Source organism: Pan troglodytes, chromosome 12, assembly GCF_028858775.2.
Source record: "Pan troglodytes isolate AG18354 chromosome 12, NHGRI_mPanTro3-v2.0_pri, whole genome shotgun sequence".
Lineage (NCBI taxonomy): Eukaryota > Metazoa > Chordata > Mammalia > Primates > Hominidae > Pan > Pan troglodytes.
Window position 1 is genome coordinate 28,058,380 of NC_072410.2, and position 15,792 is coordinate 28,074,171.

The following is a 15,792-nucleotide window of genomic DNA, read 5'->3' on the forward strand; positions in this document are numbered from 1 at the left end:
TGCTCCTGCACTCATATTGATGAATACAGCCTTAGAGAGATTTATTGCTTTCTTTTGTGGATGGCTTTGTTCCTGCGTTGATGTATCATTTCCATTTCACCGTGGTCTGCATGGTCATCACGTTCTTCCTGCGTGGGAAAGCAGAAGCAAGTCTGGTGAGCAGCCACTGAAAACCTTGCAAGCCCTGGCCCAAGAGCTCGTGTCTAGAGATGGCCTCACTCAGTTAGTCCAAGAGGCTTCCAGATAGCTAAGGGGTCTGGGGGAGGGTGACCTCACAAGGGACTGAGGACATGGGAGACCACCCTTCACGCAGGTGAAATGGACCAGCGGGTGCAGGCTTGGCTCCATCTAACATCAGGGAGGACTTGGTAGCTGTGCCAAGCTTGTGGGGTGTGGTTGTCATGATCCAAAGAATAATGGGCAACTGTAGGGAGGCCCACAGGCTCAGAGGCTCTGAAAGCCTCTATTTTCAGGAGAGCCCAGTATGTGACCAGCAATGTTTTCTCTAAGGTGTACAGCGTGGAGCCAAGGAGGACAGCTTTTTCTCAACAGAAGCCCGCAGGCAACTCACGGCTGCATTGGTGGTCCAGAGACTCTGGGAGGCTGGAGGAGGCTGCCAAAGAATCTTCAGGGAAGGAGTCTCCAAGTGCACTAATGGGAGTGGTGGCGGGGTCAGGAGGGTGTGAAGTTTGCTGGTTACAGCAGCAAGGTGTGCAGCACAAAGGAGACACGTAGGCTGCAGCCCCCACCTGAACAGCGTCAGAACTGAGGCCAGGGTTTCACTTCTGTACCAGGGGGGAATCTGGCAACACCTTCCTTCACAGGAGTTGCTCGAAAGACACAGACGAGCCAGGATTCTGCCCCAAATAATAATAAACACTGACGCTGTAGATGTAATGAGCCTTAGGACAGGCCTCCACCACACACACTGGAACGCCTCCCCCCAGGAAGAGAAGAGCTGCTCTGGTTCTCATCACTCCCCTCACCCTAACGTGAGCCTCCTGGGCTGGTGTCTAGTCCTGAAGTTTAGTCAGTTAGCTCTGTTCACTTTGATTAGTCCCACGCTGAGGACATTTGGGTGGGGAGAGACTTGGCAATCTCTGGCAGACGCAGCAGCAGGCAACTGGGCTGAAGTGTAGGCTCAAGTTCTGCCCCAAGCCCTCTAGAAGTGGCCTGGGAGAAAATGACAAGCCAAGGGCAGTCCCTGACGAAGCTGTCCAAGGGCCAGTGTCACGGCCATGCCATCCTGCTCACAATGCCAATTGTTTTGTAAGATTTCAATGTTCTTTTGATGGTGGACACAACACAAACACTCTGGAAGAGATGAAAGGCGGAGCTTTTGGTTACTTACAGCTCCAAAAGAGAGCCAGCTGCCAGGCAGGGCCACACAGGGGACTCACCCAGGGACAACAGACCAGCACGCTGGGACTATCTGGGCAGCTCGTACACGGCAAGCGGGGTGGCTTAGGTGGGCTTCATGGGATCCCTGGGAATTGATTCATTGACACAATATTGCAGGCTCAGGAGGCTGGGAGCCATCCCGGGTTGGTCTGGAACTTGACACCAGGCAGTTAGGGCAGGGGCATGGTGGTCTGGAGAGATGGTCATAGTGGCAGCCCCCTAAGGGAAGGGGTTGGAATGTGGACTTAACTGCTCAGGAAAGTAAATTAACTGGCATCTAACCAGGGCCTCAAAACTGGTTCAAGACAGTATATATATATAATTTTATTACAACTGGTTCTGGTGGCAGAGGCCTCTTCCAGGCCTGAGGAAGCAGCACCTCAGCACCCTGGACCTGCCCACCCCTGCACACCAGAGAAGGACCCCAGGTCGAGGCCAGTCCTGGTGATGCCAGTCTCCCTGACGGTTGTTAGCTCAGGCGTGGGCATGCTACACAGCCCCTGCCAATGATAGAGTTGATCTGCTCGGTTTCCACTGGCACATTTACTCTATCTGCATCAAGCACCTGCTCTTTTCTAGGCACTATTGTGTGAACAGGGAATTCACACGGGATAGAACAACATCCCTTCCTCAGGGAGCTTCTGCCCTAGGGAGAGAGCTCTGCTGTTGGTCAGGGTGTTTTCATTGACTCCCACTCACCCTGCTGGTGAAGGAGGGATTCTCATCCTAGGGTTATGGGGATGGCCCAACACACAACGTTGACACACTGGACAGAAGACACAGACAAAAGTTTGCGAGGCTTATATGCCCACAGCCTGGGAGAGGAGGATGCAGGGCCCATGGGAGCTGCGGTGGGAGCAGAAGGACCTGGCACGGGCTGGGGGAGGCGGACTTTGCAGTACTAAGAGGATGCGGTGGCCCTAGTTTCTATCTGATGATGTGATTGGCTTGTTTGAATAATTCTGTGGGCTGATAGGGAATGGAAATGCAGGGACAAGCAGGAACTGTTACCGGCCCCCTTGAGAAGGAGGGTACAGGTGTGCAGAGGGGAACTTGTGGTTAGGCCATTCGAGGCCCTCCCGGTTTCACCAGATGTCAAAGCAGTGCATAATGTCATTAATAATATTAGTTTTAGGCTTTACACCACAGAGGGCTGCTTCTGGGATGTGGCTTTTTTATGTCCTTAGGCCTTATTGTGTAAAGATATGATGCTTGGAGCTGCCACAGCCTCTGTGAGAAGATGAGTGAAAAGCCACAGAAATAACAGAGAGGCTGACTCGGGCCCTGACTAGGGTGGAGCTGCTGAATTACTCAGTCTGGGGGTGCCGTGCCTCCAGCCTTTCCATTATGTGGGATGTGGCACTCAGTTCCTCATTGTTTAGGCCTCTCTGGGTTGGGATTCTATTCCTGCCACTCATAAGTAGCCTGGTCCTGTGCTCATACTGTGTGATCCTGTGTGTATCAGTGGCCCCAGCTCCACGGTGCTGAGGAGCACAGAGCAGATGTGGGTTTCTTCTGTGTTTGTGCATTTCTCTGTGCAGATGTGATGATATCTCATGTGCATTCTTTTTTTTTTTTTGGAGACAGGGTCTTGCTCTGTTGTTCAGGCTGGAGTGCAGTAGCACAATCATGGCTCACTGCAATCTCGAACTCCTGGGTCCAAGTGATTTTTCCTTCTCAGCCTCACAAATAGCTAAAACTACAGGTGCATGCCATCATGGCTGGATAATTTTATTTTTATTTTTTCGAAGAGACAGAGTCTCATTATGTTGCCCACGCTGGTCTTGAACTCCTGGCCTCAAGCGATCCTCTCACCTCCGCCTCCCAAAGTGTTGCAATTACAGGCATGAGCCACTGTGCCTGGCCTGATGTGCATTCTATTAAAAAAATGTAACAAGCCCCAATGTCTCATTGGAGGGTAACAGGAGGAGGAGTCTATGGAGGGGCTGGCCAGTCCTGGAGCCAGAGTGTGGGCCTCTCAGGAGGGATGTCCCACCTGGTCTGCAGACTGGAGACCAGCAGGGCTGAGGTGAGTCCTGGGCCACTCTGGCAGCAGGGGAGGTCAGAGTCAGTGACCCACACTGGGGAGACAGATACGAGGAAGCTTTAGAAGAGGGGAGCGTCCCCTCTGTTGTTGTCTCTGGTGACCTGAAGACCCATCTAAGTGCTGATTGATGACCAAGAGAACAAGATGCTGGTACCCGTGACCTAGGCCACCATGAGCCACTGCACCTGAAGGTAGGGAGCCCCTCTGAAGGATGGCAGCCTATCTCATGGCCAATGATAACTTACCTGTGAGCTTGTTGGGGCTTGGGGGCTCTTCCTTGCAACCAATGACTTACACGCAAGGTTGCTGGTACAAGGAGCTCTTTGTCAGGCTTCTGGTTGGTGGCTAGAGTCATCTGATGGCCACTTCTGTCCTCTAAGCCCCACCTACCCTTCTGAGGATTAGAAGATGGGCGTGGCCACTTACTGAACATGTATTAACTGCCAAAGGCTTTTTACTCGTGATCTCTAAACCTTACAACCTTCCTTATAAACAAAGGAAGTGATGCTCAGAGAGGGTAAGTGACTTTCCTAAGCCCACACAGCAAAGAAATGGTGGAGCCTGATTTGAACCCGGGTTCCTTCTTCAATGCAGAGCCTGCTCTTCCCTCTGGCCACCATCCCATGTATCCAATGCTTTGAGCAGTTGCCTCAGTGGCAGGCTGGGCTGTTACCGCTTCCCTGAGCCTCAGTCCCCTCATCTGTAAATTGGGATCGCAAGAATTGAGAAGGAGGTGCCTGGTGCCTGGCACAAAGCAGCTCTTGACTACTGATGCCAGCCCCTCTGCATGACCCGCCTCTGGGCCTTTAAGAACCTCGGCGGTGGCTCACGCCTGTAATCCCAGCACTTTGGGAGGCCGAGGTGGGTGGATCACGAGGTCAGGAGATGGAGATCATCCTGGCTAACATGGTGAAACCCCGTCTCTACTAAAAATACAAAAAATTAGCCAGGCGTGGTGGCGGGTGCCTGTAGTCCCAGCTATTCAGGAGGCTGAGGTGAGAGAATGGCATGAACCCGGGAGGCGGAGCTTGCAGTGAGCGGAGATTGCGCCACTGCACTCCAGCCTGGGCGACAGAGAGAGACTCTGTCTCAAAAAAAAAAAAAAAAAAAAAAAAAAAATCTCTCTCCATAGACTGGAGGCAAAGAAGAGGATGGAGCTAATAATGAATGATGGCAGCATGGAGTCAAGCCCGAGGTCTTAGAGAAAGTCACAGATGACCGCGTCGCGTCATCTGCCCACTGCAGAGCCCAAGGCACAGAGGGCCTCTTGCCCTCACAGCTCCAAGTGCTGGAGCTGGAGGCACACAGGCAGCAGTGTGTGCGGGGCAGGGCTTTATGGCCTAGTGAGAGACCCTGGAATGTAATCTGGGCTTTCATCACTCTGCAGCTGGAGTAGGGCAGGTCACTGCCAGCCTGCGCTGGGCTGGACTGCTGGTCACCAGGGACCTCTAGACCTCTGTTCACAGCAGACTGCCAGGCCTAGAGCCCAGGGAACCCAAGGCAGGACTGATGGAGTGGAGAGGAGGGAAAGGCGAGGCCCCCACTCCTGCAGCTCTGCAGGCTCCAGCAGCATTAGAAACGAAAACTGTTTTAATGGCCTCCTCGAGGCGGAGGGAGTGGTGTTTAACAGGGCCTGAGGAATGGGCCCTCAGTGAGCTCCATGAGGCCTACTGGGTGCTGGATCACATGGCATGAACACCAGACCCCTCTACCATCTGGAGACTGTGGCAAGTTCTTTCATGCTCATGTGTGAAGCAGGCATCCTGGTGGTACTTCCCCGTGGGGTGGTTGAGGGGTTAAGGGAGGCTTTCCTGTCCTGAGCCCACCCCATATGAGTGGCTACTAAAGGACGGCCTCAGCATTCGTTACCCCTGGGAGGGCCTCCTGTCTCTCCTCTCTCTGCATAAGCCGCCCCAGCCGCCTTCCCACCCAGCCTCCAGGCTTCCAGCCCCCAGACTTGGGAGACATAAATGTCTGTTGTTTCAGCCACCCAGGCTGTGGTATTTGGTTACGGCAGCGTGAGTTGACTAAGACCCAAGGAGAGAGCCCACACCCCCGATTTCCACTGGGAAGTGGCGGCAGCAGCACTCAGAGCTCTCATGTCTTTGTGCAGCAGTCCCTGGGCCAAGTCTTGATGTAGATGAGCTCCCATCAGCTCTACCAGGGCAGTCATGCTGGCATGCCCACTGTAAGGATAAGGAATCAGAGGTACAGAGAGATGGAACAACTTGCCTAGAATCACAACAGTTAGAAAATGGCAGAGGAGGGATTTGGGCTCCAGAGTTCACCGTCCTTTTTTTTTTTTTTTTTTTTTTTTTTTTTTTTTTTTTTTTTGAGGCAGGGTCTCACTATGCCGCTGAGGCTGCAGTGCAGTGGCGATCATGGCTCAGTGCAGCCTCGACCTCCCATAGCCGGCTAATATTTTTTGCATTTTTTTTGTAGAAATGGGGTTTTGCCAGTTGTTGCCCAGTCTGGTCTCAAACTCCTGAGCTCGTGATCCTCCTGCTTCTGCCTCCCAAAGTGCTTGGATTACAGGTGTGAGCCATGGTGCCCCGCCCAGAGTCCAGGGTCTTAACTACAGTGTTCGATTCTGCCCCAAACCAGCTCAGTTGCCTCTCGGTCTCAGCAATTCCATTTTTAAACTTGTTATTGAAATACTCACAGTCTGTGAAATTTACACAACACATAATTATGTGAACACACTACCAGGTCGCCTTGCAGGGCCATGGAAGGGACTGGCCAGCAAGGGCCCAGCTGCTGAGGCTGCACAGCCCCACAGCAAAACCTCCCTGCGCTGAGCAGGGTTCAACCTTACAAAGAATTGAAGAGTAGATTTATTTAATAATGGGATACGTGATGAATTTTGAAATTATTGCCCAGATAATGAAACTTTGGAGCAATATATAAAGATTGTGACCCCTTGGGTAGGCAGGTGTTACCTTGACTAGACTTGCCCTGTTTAAGTTATGGTTATTCTTTTTATTCTTTATTCCACTTCTTTGCCCACAGTGCTGTGGGCTTTAGGGTCACTCTGGCTTCCTCTGACCGGCCCTGGAAAGGAGGCCTCCTTCATGGCACCTTTTGTTGTCCTTGAAGAAAGTTTTTGTTACAGGAAAGGTTAACCAGAGGTTACTCTGCTTTATAGAGTTAATAGCTCACTCATTAAACCCACACATTCAAAAACCCAGTTTTTACTCAGGCATTTAATTTCAGCCAGCAAATTGTAAAATTGTACGTGTATATTTTGAAAATTGTACATATTTTGTCTAACATTTTTGGCAATCATTTTAAGGACAACTTTATTTCTTAATAATTTCTTAAGGATTAAATTCCGTTAAACCTTTAAAATTGTATTTATAAATGTAATAGTTTCTGTTTTTCCTTTAAGTATTCTAATTATTTGAATTATTTAAAATATTCCTGAATATTTAAACAACTTATGAATCCAATAGATTAAATCTAGGAATATGGTGTATTTTGAGTTCTCTCAAGTCTTCTATACTGCTTATAAATTTAGGACATTTTAAGTAAAAATCACAAATCTCAGCTGATGACATATTTTAAATTAGAAGCAAAAAAGGTGAATATTTACTCCATTCGGGCTAATTTCTTTTAAACTTGACGAAACACCTAGAATTTGTAAACTATGTGCAAACTTACATGAAATATTATTATTTTGGGTTTGGTTTATTTAATAATTCTCTACTTTATTCTAACCCTTCCTGGGCCATGGTGACTCAGAGACAGGGTCAGTGCACAGGCTGGGCCCGTGGAGAGCAGGGCATCCAGAGCTTGTCGAGGGCTGCTGGCCAGAGCCTGCTCCCCTCACTGCTCTTTAAGTGACTGTAACAGAAACGGGTGGCCTTAAGCCAAGCTGAGCGGGTGTTGCATTACACCTGCCTTGTAGGGATTCTGGGATTTGTCATGGGGACACACTACAATGTGTACCTACAATAAGATGGAAAGATGTTCAATTACACTCTATACATATATACACATGAAAGGGAGAGATCCCTTTTGCTTTGCCTGTGTGCAATAGATGCTTACACGGAGAGTTTGGTGTAGACAGACAGAGACAAGAGGCTCCACATTTCAGGGAGGAGCAGACCTCTCCAGCGACCAAGGAGGAGGGCCAGATACAACTAACTGGAAGCTGAGGAGCGGGTTCTCAACTTGACCCTCTGAGGGCACAGGAGACATTACTGAGCAGGTGCACAGCTGTGCCAGAATGAAAATGTTCTGTGACAGAGACAAGAGCGCCTGCTGAGAGCGGAGCTGTCTCCATGTGCATGACCACAGCCCTGTGACATCAGGCGTGTCACACGCTTGCTGGTTGATGAGGCCCAGAAAGGGCCTTTAGAGGTGGCTGCAAGGCAGCGCTGCAGTAGGATACCCTTATAAGGAAGCTTTTTGCCAGGACTGGGCTGGCGGCTGTCCTGGGAACCCCAATTCCACAGTGCTTCTGGCTTTCCTCACCATTAGCGTCTCCTTTCCTATCAAATATCCTGAGAGCGCTTTGAGATTGTGTTTTTCTCCTAGGGCAACCACCTGCAGAATCTCCACGGAGGGGCTGGGGAAATGCTTTGCATGATCCCTCAAAGCTCCCTTTCATCGAGGGAGGAAAGGCTGAGAGGTGGGCCTCAGAAAGAGCTTCGTGGGGGCAGGAGCCATCCTGGGGGTAGAAGAGGGGTGCAACTGGTCTAGTCCATCCGAAGTAAGGGCTTTAAGGAGCCTGCTGGGAGAGTTTAACCTGGGACCCCCGCAGCATGAGGGACATAGAGACTGGCCTCAGACCCAGGCTTGGATGATCCAGAGGGTGAAGGCAGGCTGGCAGCCTGCTCTTATGCTGGAGCCCACGTGGGTCATGGGAAAGAAGAGCCAAAGGGTTCCCATTGACCAGAGGCCAGGTGAGAGAGTGAGGCGGCCCAAGGTGGTGGCAGCTCCTGTGGGAAGAGACCACCCCAGGGGCTGGAGGTGAGGCTGGCTGCCCAGGGGCCGAGGAAGGAGGGAGTGGCCAATCTGAACAGAGCGGTCTTCTCCTCCTTAGGGTCTGCAGCCAAAGGTGCGCCGTGCAGCACCTGGAGTGGGGGGTGGTGGGGGAAATCTCCGAAGGAGTCAGGAAAGCACCTCTGCCAGGGCCAGATCCCATCACAGGCACCAGTGGGTGAAAGCGCTCCTGCTGCTTTCCTTTCTCCCTTTCCCATCTCCATACTGGAAGGGCTAGAAATGGCTTTGAGGAGAAGGGGTGTGAAGAAGAGTTAGGCAGCCCACTGTGCCACCCCGCCCTGGCTGCAGCAGGCTGGAGGGGGTTCAGGGGGTGAGGAGAGAAGGGGACTCAACACTGGATCCAGTTTTTATCACCCAAGAATGAACAGATCCCCTGCTGTGCTTTCATCCAGAACAGGAACTGCCCTGGAAGTAAGTAACCAGAACAGGAACTACCCTGGAGTGAAGTAAAGGGGCGGTGGGAAATTCCCGTGCGGCTGCTGCCGATGTCCTGTGCCACCGAGGCACTGCATAGTCTGTTGGAAGCGAAAACAGAAAAGTAACTTTCAACCTTCTCCACTCACCCCTTTGAATGCCAAGGAGAGCCCTCCTCCCAGCCCCAGAAGAAACCTCAGCTGTGTTCTTGTGCTGTGCGTCCAAGAGAAAGATGATCAGAGCCCAGCGGCTGCATGCCTAAGCTTCCATGCTCTAGTGGCCACATTAGAAAAAGTGAAATGGAACAGGTAGAATTAACTTTAATAATGTATTATGTTTAGCCCCAAGATCTCTAAAACATTATCACTTAAATATATACATTAATAGAACAATTTTTGAGATATTTTACGTTCTTTCTGTTCCAGTTCTTGGAAGTTCAATGTGTATTTTACACTCACAGCACATTGCTATTTGGACCAGTCTTGTTTTGAGGGCTCAGTTGCCACACGTGGGTCTCGGGTATCCAGGAATGGTTTTGTTTTTCAAGATTAGAAAATCCAGCCCAGTCTGAAACCAAAGCTGCAATCTTTTATCCAATCCAAACACCCACCTCCCCAGCCCAGGCTTGAAAAACTTCAGTAGAAGGGGCAGCTTCTGTGTGGGGGCTTTTCTCTCTTTCTCACTTTACCTTTTCTCCTATTTAACAACTGTGCTTTTGGCCCCACCCCCTCTCTCCACCCCTTCTCTGCCCAGGACCAGTGGGCGGAGCAAAGGCTGAACCCTAGGTCGCCGGGGCTTTCTGAGGTTCTCTCTGCCAGGCTGTGCCCTGAGGCGCCCTCTCTCGTGCCGTGGTGCTTTTGTGCTAGGGGCCGCACCTCTGGTTCCTTGATGGCGCCCTTCCTTTGCGGGCTGTTAGCTCTCAGCTCTGGCCTGTTGGCTGCCAACTCACCTGGGATTCCCCTGGTGGGGGACTCGCCTTGTCTGTCCAAGCCATCTAGGCCCCTTAGAGAAGCCAGTTCGTGCAGCTGACCCTGCTGCCCAGGGAAGGCCACGTGCTTCTGCCTTCACTCCCTCCTCCCCCTGTTGTAGAGGCAGCAGCTGCTGCAGGCCTCGCTCTTAGGTTTTTCCAGGCACACATCTGGTACTGGGTCCTGGTGCTCCCCACCCCACCTCCAGGGACCCAGCCAAGTTCTCAGAGCACTCTCTTGATACTCCCTGTATTTGGCTTGGGGTACCCTCCTGCCTTCCTCTCTGTCATCAGCATGGGCAATGCACTAATAAAAGTGGCAGAATGCCCCCTGGAAAGTCCTATGTGGCTGGACCTTTGTCATGGGGATCCTTTGGCATGTCCTGCTTTCCATGGAGAAGCCAAGATCCCATTTTAACCCAACAGATTTACAGATACAGCCAGGAAGGACACGCCACACCAGCAGCAAAATATTCACATTGGCCATCATGGGGGCAGCGGAGCATTCCCAGTGATTTCTACTTTTGCTTTATGAGTCATGGAATTTTCTAAAATATTTTTGTAAATTCTATTATTTATTATTTCTATAAGGAATTTTTTTAAAAAAGAAAAACCAATAACTCCCTAAAGTCAAATAAAATAAGAATGTGAATGTTGTCCAAAAAATATACATCAAGAAGGAAGTAAATAGCAAGTGTTTGCGTCCACGTGTCCGTGCTCACAGGTCCTGGTAAACAGGGTGTGGTGTATTTGGAGTCAGACTTCTCAAAGAGCAACTTGGTGGCCTTGCTTTTTCATTTCCCAGGCGCCTTGCTGCTGGGGTTTAGTTACATTTGGCCAGTGGTGGGCTCTGGCAGGCTGTAGGAAGGTGGGTAGAGGAAAGAAACCATTGTTCACTCTACTTCTGGTGGGGCACTGACTGCAGGAGCTTAGTGCTCCCCCACCCCCACCCCCGCGGGTCGGTGCTGTCGGCAGCAGCGCACTCCTCTGCTCAGACACCAGGACCTCTTGTCTTGTGATCCTCCAGCCCTAAGGGCTGCGCTCACTTCCTGTGGTTATTAATTCTCTGGGTTATCTCTCATCTCCTTTTGTACTCCTTGTGCCCTGGAAACTATTTGTAATCAGGCCCCTGAATTAAATCCTCTCTTTGTGAAATACCCAGCATGGTTTCTGTTTTCCAGACTGGACGCTGGCTGACTCAGGCACGCAGTTTTTGACCTCAGCCTGGCGCGACATCCTCCTCCTTGCTCTTCTCTCTGTAGCTCCCGGGTGGCTTGTATGTGCCACAGCACATATGTGCCCCAGCTCATATATGCCCCAGCTCTGTTTTCTGCCTCCCACAGAGAGCAGGTGCAGGTCATAACACGGAGCATCTGGCCTAAGGCCAGTTTGGCCAAGCCTGTGGCAGCCGGTGACCCCTCAGGCCAGGACTCCTGGTCCTAGTACCTAACGTCCTGTGCTGTGCCTGGCACTGCAGTCCCCCAGGGGACAGGGCATGCTATAGAGGCCTGCACACTGTATGCAGCTGAGGAGCAGCCTCTTAGACCTGAGGCCTCAGGTCACAGCAACACCACAGCCTTGACTCCAGGCTGTCCACACTGGAGGACACCTTTAGGAAATTTAAACTTTTATCTTCCAGTTAAGGAAAACAGAAGCAGCGAAGAGAAGTGAACTGCCCAAGGTCACACAGTGACTGACTTGGAACAACAACAAAAAACCAAAAATGAAACTTTTTATTTTGAGATCATTATAGATTCACAGGCAGTTGTAAGAAATAATACAGAGAGATCCTGTGTGCCCTTTGCCCTGTTCCCCTCCATAATAACAGGTTGCAAAACCATAGTACAATATCACAACAAGGACATTGATGCTGATACACTCCGCCAATTTTCAGGTTTCCTTAGTGTTACTTGTATCCATTTGTGTGTGTGTGTGTGTGCGCATGTGTATTTCGTTCTGTACAGCTTTATCACACACACAGAATAGATTTTGTATCCACTACCACACTCAAGAGGCCAAACATCTGCTGGGCATGGTGGCAGGTGCCTGCAGTCCCAGCCACTCAGGAGGCAGAGGCAGGAGGATCATTTGAGTCCAGGAGTTCTGGGCTGTAGTGTGCTGTGCCAATTGGGTATCCACACTAAGTTGGGCATCAATATGGTGACCTCCTGGGAGCAGGGAAGCACTGGATTGCCTAAGGAGGGGTGAACTGGCCCAGGTCAGAGATGGAAAAGGTCAAAACTCCTGTGCTGATCAGTCATGGGATCACGCCTGTGAATGGCCACTGTACTCCAGCCTGGGCAACCCAGCAAGACCCCATCTCTTAAAAAAATGTAAAAGTAGGAAAAGATGCATAACAGCTCCTTCCCCACAGGGATCCCTCATGCTGCCCTTTTAGGGCCACACCCACTTCTCTCCTGCTTCCAGCTAATTAAAAATTTTTTTTTTTAGAGATGGGGGGTATTCACTATGTGGCACAAGCAGGTCTCAAACTCCTGGGCTGAAGCTATCCTCCTGCCTCAGCCTCTCAAAGTTCTGGGATTACAGGCTTGAGCCAGTGCACCTGGCCAACATTTGATTTTAATCACAAATTTAATAAAGGAAACATCTTCCAACATTCTAAACTGGCTTTATAAATTTAATATACTCATTTTCTTTTTTAATTATGTCAATGGTCTGATAGTAAATTGGTTTTGAGTCCTTTAAATGAGTCTTTTTTTTTTTTTTTGAGACAGAGACTTGCTTTGTCACCCAGGATGGAGTCAGTGGCACCATCTCAGCTCATCGCAAACTCCACCTCCCAGGTTCAAGCGATTCTTGTGCCTCAGCCTCCCAAATAGTTGGGACTGCAGCCATGCACCACCATGCCCAGCTAATTAAATGAGTCTTTGTATCTAGTAAATTGAATTTGAAGTATGTTGAATTTTACATTCTCTTTAATGTTCCAACACTGTTCGTGAACTTAGATTTTAACCTAAAGCCACAAGGCTAAAGCAACGATGCAATTCCACACCGGAGTCTGAGTTCCAAATCTCTAACATATTATCTTCAGAAAATTCCAAATGTGCAGATTTCTTAACACCCAGATACTAACACCTAACCATTATTGAGCTCGCCTAGATCCTTCTGAGACTGGCATGTGTGTGCCTGCTGTGAAGGCCCATTGCCTTCCCAGTTGCCCATGGAACTTGTTGGCAATTTCACTCCCTCACCTAAGGAGTAATCTAAAAGTCTTGTTCAGTAATTGTAGCTAGTTTGAGCAAACAGACTGACATAAAAAAGTATGTACATAAATGCAAGCTCAAGTTTCTCATTAAGTTTTTAAAAAAGCCTTTGTTTTGATATTTTATATCAATTCCACCTTTAATACCTCCCCAATACCTTTAAAATTATTTTTATCATAATTAAATATATACCAAAAGATAATGATTTTTTCATGAAGCCCCATACAATTACCTACTTTATCCCATTGTGCAAAAAATTGTATTATTTTCTATGCATTCCATGATGTGTAAGAGATCGGGAAGTAAAATACTATATTATTTTCTTTGCATTCCATGATGTGTAAGAGACTGGGAAGTAAAATATTGTATTCTTTCCTATGCATTCCATGATGTGGAAGAGATTGGGAAGTAAAATATAAAATGTGGATCAAAAGCCTGTGCCAGGCTTATTTAGTTCTCACAATAGAAGTGAATTGCCCAGGACAAAGTCTCTGACTCCTAACTAGTTGGCTCTCAAGAGACACTTGCCAAAGGAAGAAATGGCCTGTACCTACCATTGACACTTTAGTGTGAATGTATTTCTAGAGCCTTATTTCCACTTTGTGTGTGAAATGAAAGGTAAATGTTTCACTTACGCTGCCGCAGTAAGAGACACCTACAAGGCTGGCTGGTTCTAGCTGTGCAAGTGTTTCTACCTGGCGCTGCGGAATACTCTGGCCTAATTCAGTGATGAAGACAGAAGCCTTGGGCCAAGGAGCCACCTGCTTTGGGTATTGTGACTGCACTTGGGCAGGAGGAGAGCCAAGAAAAAAACAGCCTGACACACAGTAGAAACTTCTTGTATTTTACTTCCCAATCTTGTACACATCATGGAATGCATTAAAAAAAACTTTTTTTTTTTTTTTCGGACAGTGGTTTCCCAAGGTGGGAGCTATTTGTGGGAACCTTGCTGATCCTACCTTCTTCCCAAACTCATGGGAAATATGACCAGCCCCATGTCTCACACACACTGTCTGAGGACTCAGGAGCCTCCGAGGTCTGGGGAAGGGCCCTGGCTCCTCTGAACCTTCCTCTTGGTACTGCAGGCCATGGGTGCTTCCGTGAGACCAAGGCTTGAATGTGGCCCCCTCAGCCACCCACTTTGTGAGCTGTGGGCTGGCAGCCTCACCTCTCTTAGCACAGGTGGGTGAGGAACCCTGCCCAGTGCTGTAGTGGGGCAGAGGGAGCAGATGTCACATGCCTGGCACATCCGGAGTTCCACCTCATGTCCTTTCCCTCACCCTCCATGACCCCCTCCTCTGAGCTGGGCCCAAACCTCCCTCCCAGGGAAATGGGACCCAGTGACCCACTGGGCTGTGCTTCCACAGGCACCTTTGAAAGGAGCCCGTGGGAAGCAGTAGGAAAGCAGCAGGCTATGTGTGGGGACATGCCCATCCCCATTGCTCCTTACTTGACCACCCTAACAGAGACAGCTAGTGGCAGGAGGGCTTCCCAGCATCTCCAGGGGTTCCCTGCAGCTTCCAGCCAATTCTCACACAGTGACAGGTGCTCTTCTGGCCTTTGCTTGGGGTGTGAGCCCAAGCACATGTATCCATATGTGTGAGTACAGGCTGAGATCCCACAGTGGGTAGCACCCTGTGTGTGTGCCTGTGCATGTGTCTGTGTGTGTGTCTGTGTGTGTCTGTGTGTGTGTCTGTGTATGTGCACACATACATGTGAACTATGCAGGCTGTTATTTCCAAAACTAAATTTGGCTTTTTTTAAATTTGTAAGTTGTTTACATGAAAAAGTTTAAAGAAGCATAAAAATGAAATTATATTGTTATAGTTTTAGTGGATCATCTCTGAAAAAGAAAAACTTAGATTCTGTGAAACTGGACTTCTAAAACACTCCAGGATTTCCCACAGTTAAAGGCACAAGGCAGAGACAAATTCTGGCCATGATCAAATGTGAAGGGCATGGGTGGTAGGTATAAAAAATGGGGTTCACAGTCCTGCTCTCCAGCACCTTTCTCTGCCTCTTTCTGGCTCCCCTGGTTTGTCTTTTCTGGTGTCTGTGAGCCCCTCAAGGCCAGAGGCCATTCCTCATTCATCCAAACACCCAGCAACCAGGGCCCAGCCTGGCATGAATAGGGTCCCAGCAATTCTGTCAAAGAGTATTTGAGACTGGGGACTGATTCTGTCTTTTGTTCCCTCCTTAGGTTCCTAAATTCTCCTCATTCTGCTCCTTCACATTTAAATCGACCCCCAGACAGGATCAGGACCTCCTGGCCTTCTTGGAGATGTGGGCTCTATGCAGGGATGACAGAAGCCAACGTCTGGAGCCCTCCCCCAACACTGCAGAGCTGGAGCCTGCTCAGAGCTCACAAGTCATCAAGGAAAATCCCCTGGGCCCTCAGAGATATGACCACTGGACCTACAGGGTTCTGACTAGGGCCAACCCCTTTGCAGAAGTCAGCAATCCCTGGGAACCTGTGGGGGTGTCGCGTAATACCTGCCACATCAACTGACAAGTAGACATCCCAATGGCCATGGAAAAAATGTCTGTGCCAGGGCTTAGATCCTCTGAGGCTCTATAACACTGCTATTAAAATAGTCACTGAGCCTAATAAAAAGTATAATCATCTCCATTTACATCATGATGTGGAATCCTGAAATGGCAATTTTTAGTTCTTGGTGAATCAAAGTACACAGATTCTTGAGAAGGACACAGCCCCTAAAGAGACTTGGGTC

At 49.5% G+C, this 15,792-nt stretch overlaps 1 long non-coding RNA gene across 1 annotated transcript; it reads left to right on the forward strand.

Annotated features, from left to right (window-relative positions):
- The first annotated feature begins 1,307 nt into the window (after nt 1-1,307).
- On the forward strand, nt 1,308-15,694 carry LOC134807799 (uncharacterized). Its single transcript, XR_010149072.1, has 5 exons — nt 1,308-3,639; nt 7,988-8,081; nt 8,848-8,866; nt 9,035-9,177; nt 15,261-15,694. It is a non-coding gene; the product is annotated as an uncharacterized LOC134807799 (long non-coding RNA).
- Nucleotides 15,695-15,792: the final 98 nt, after the last annotated feature.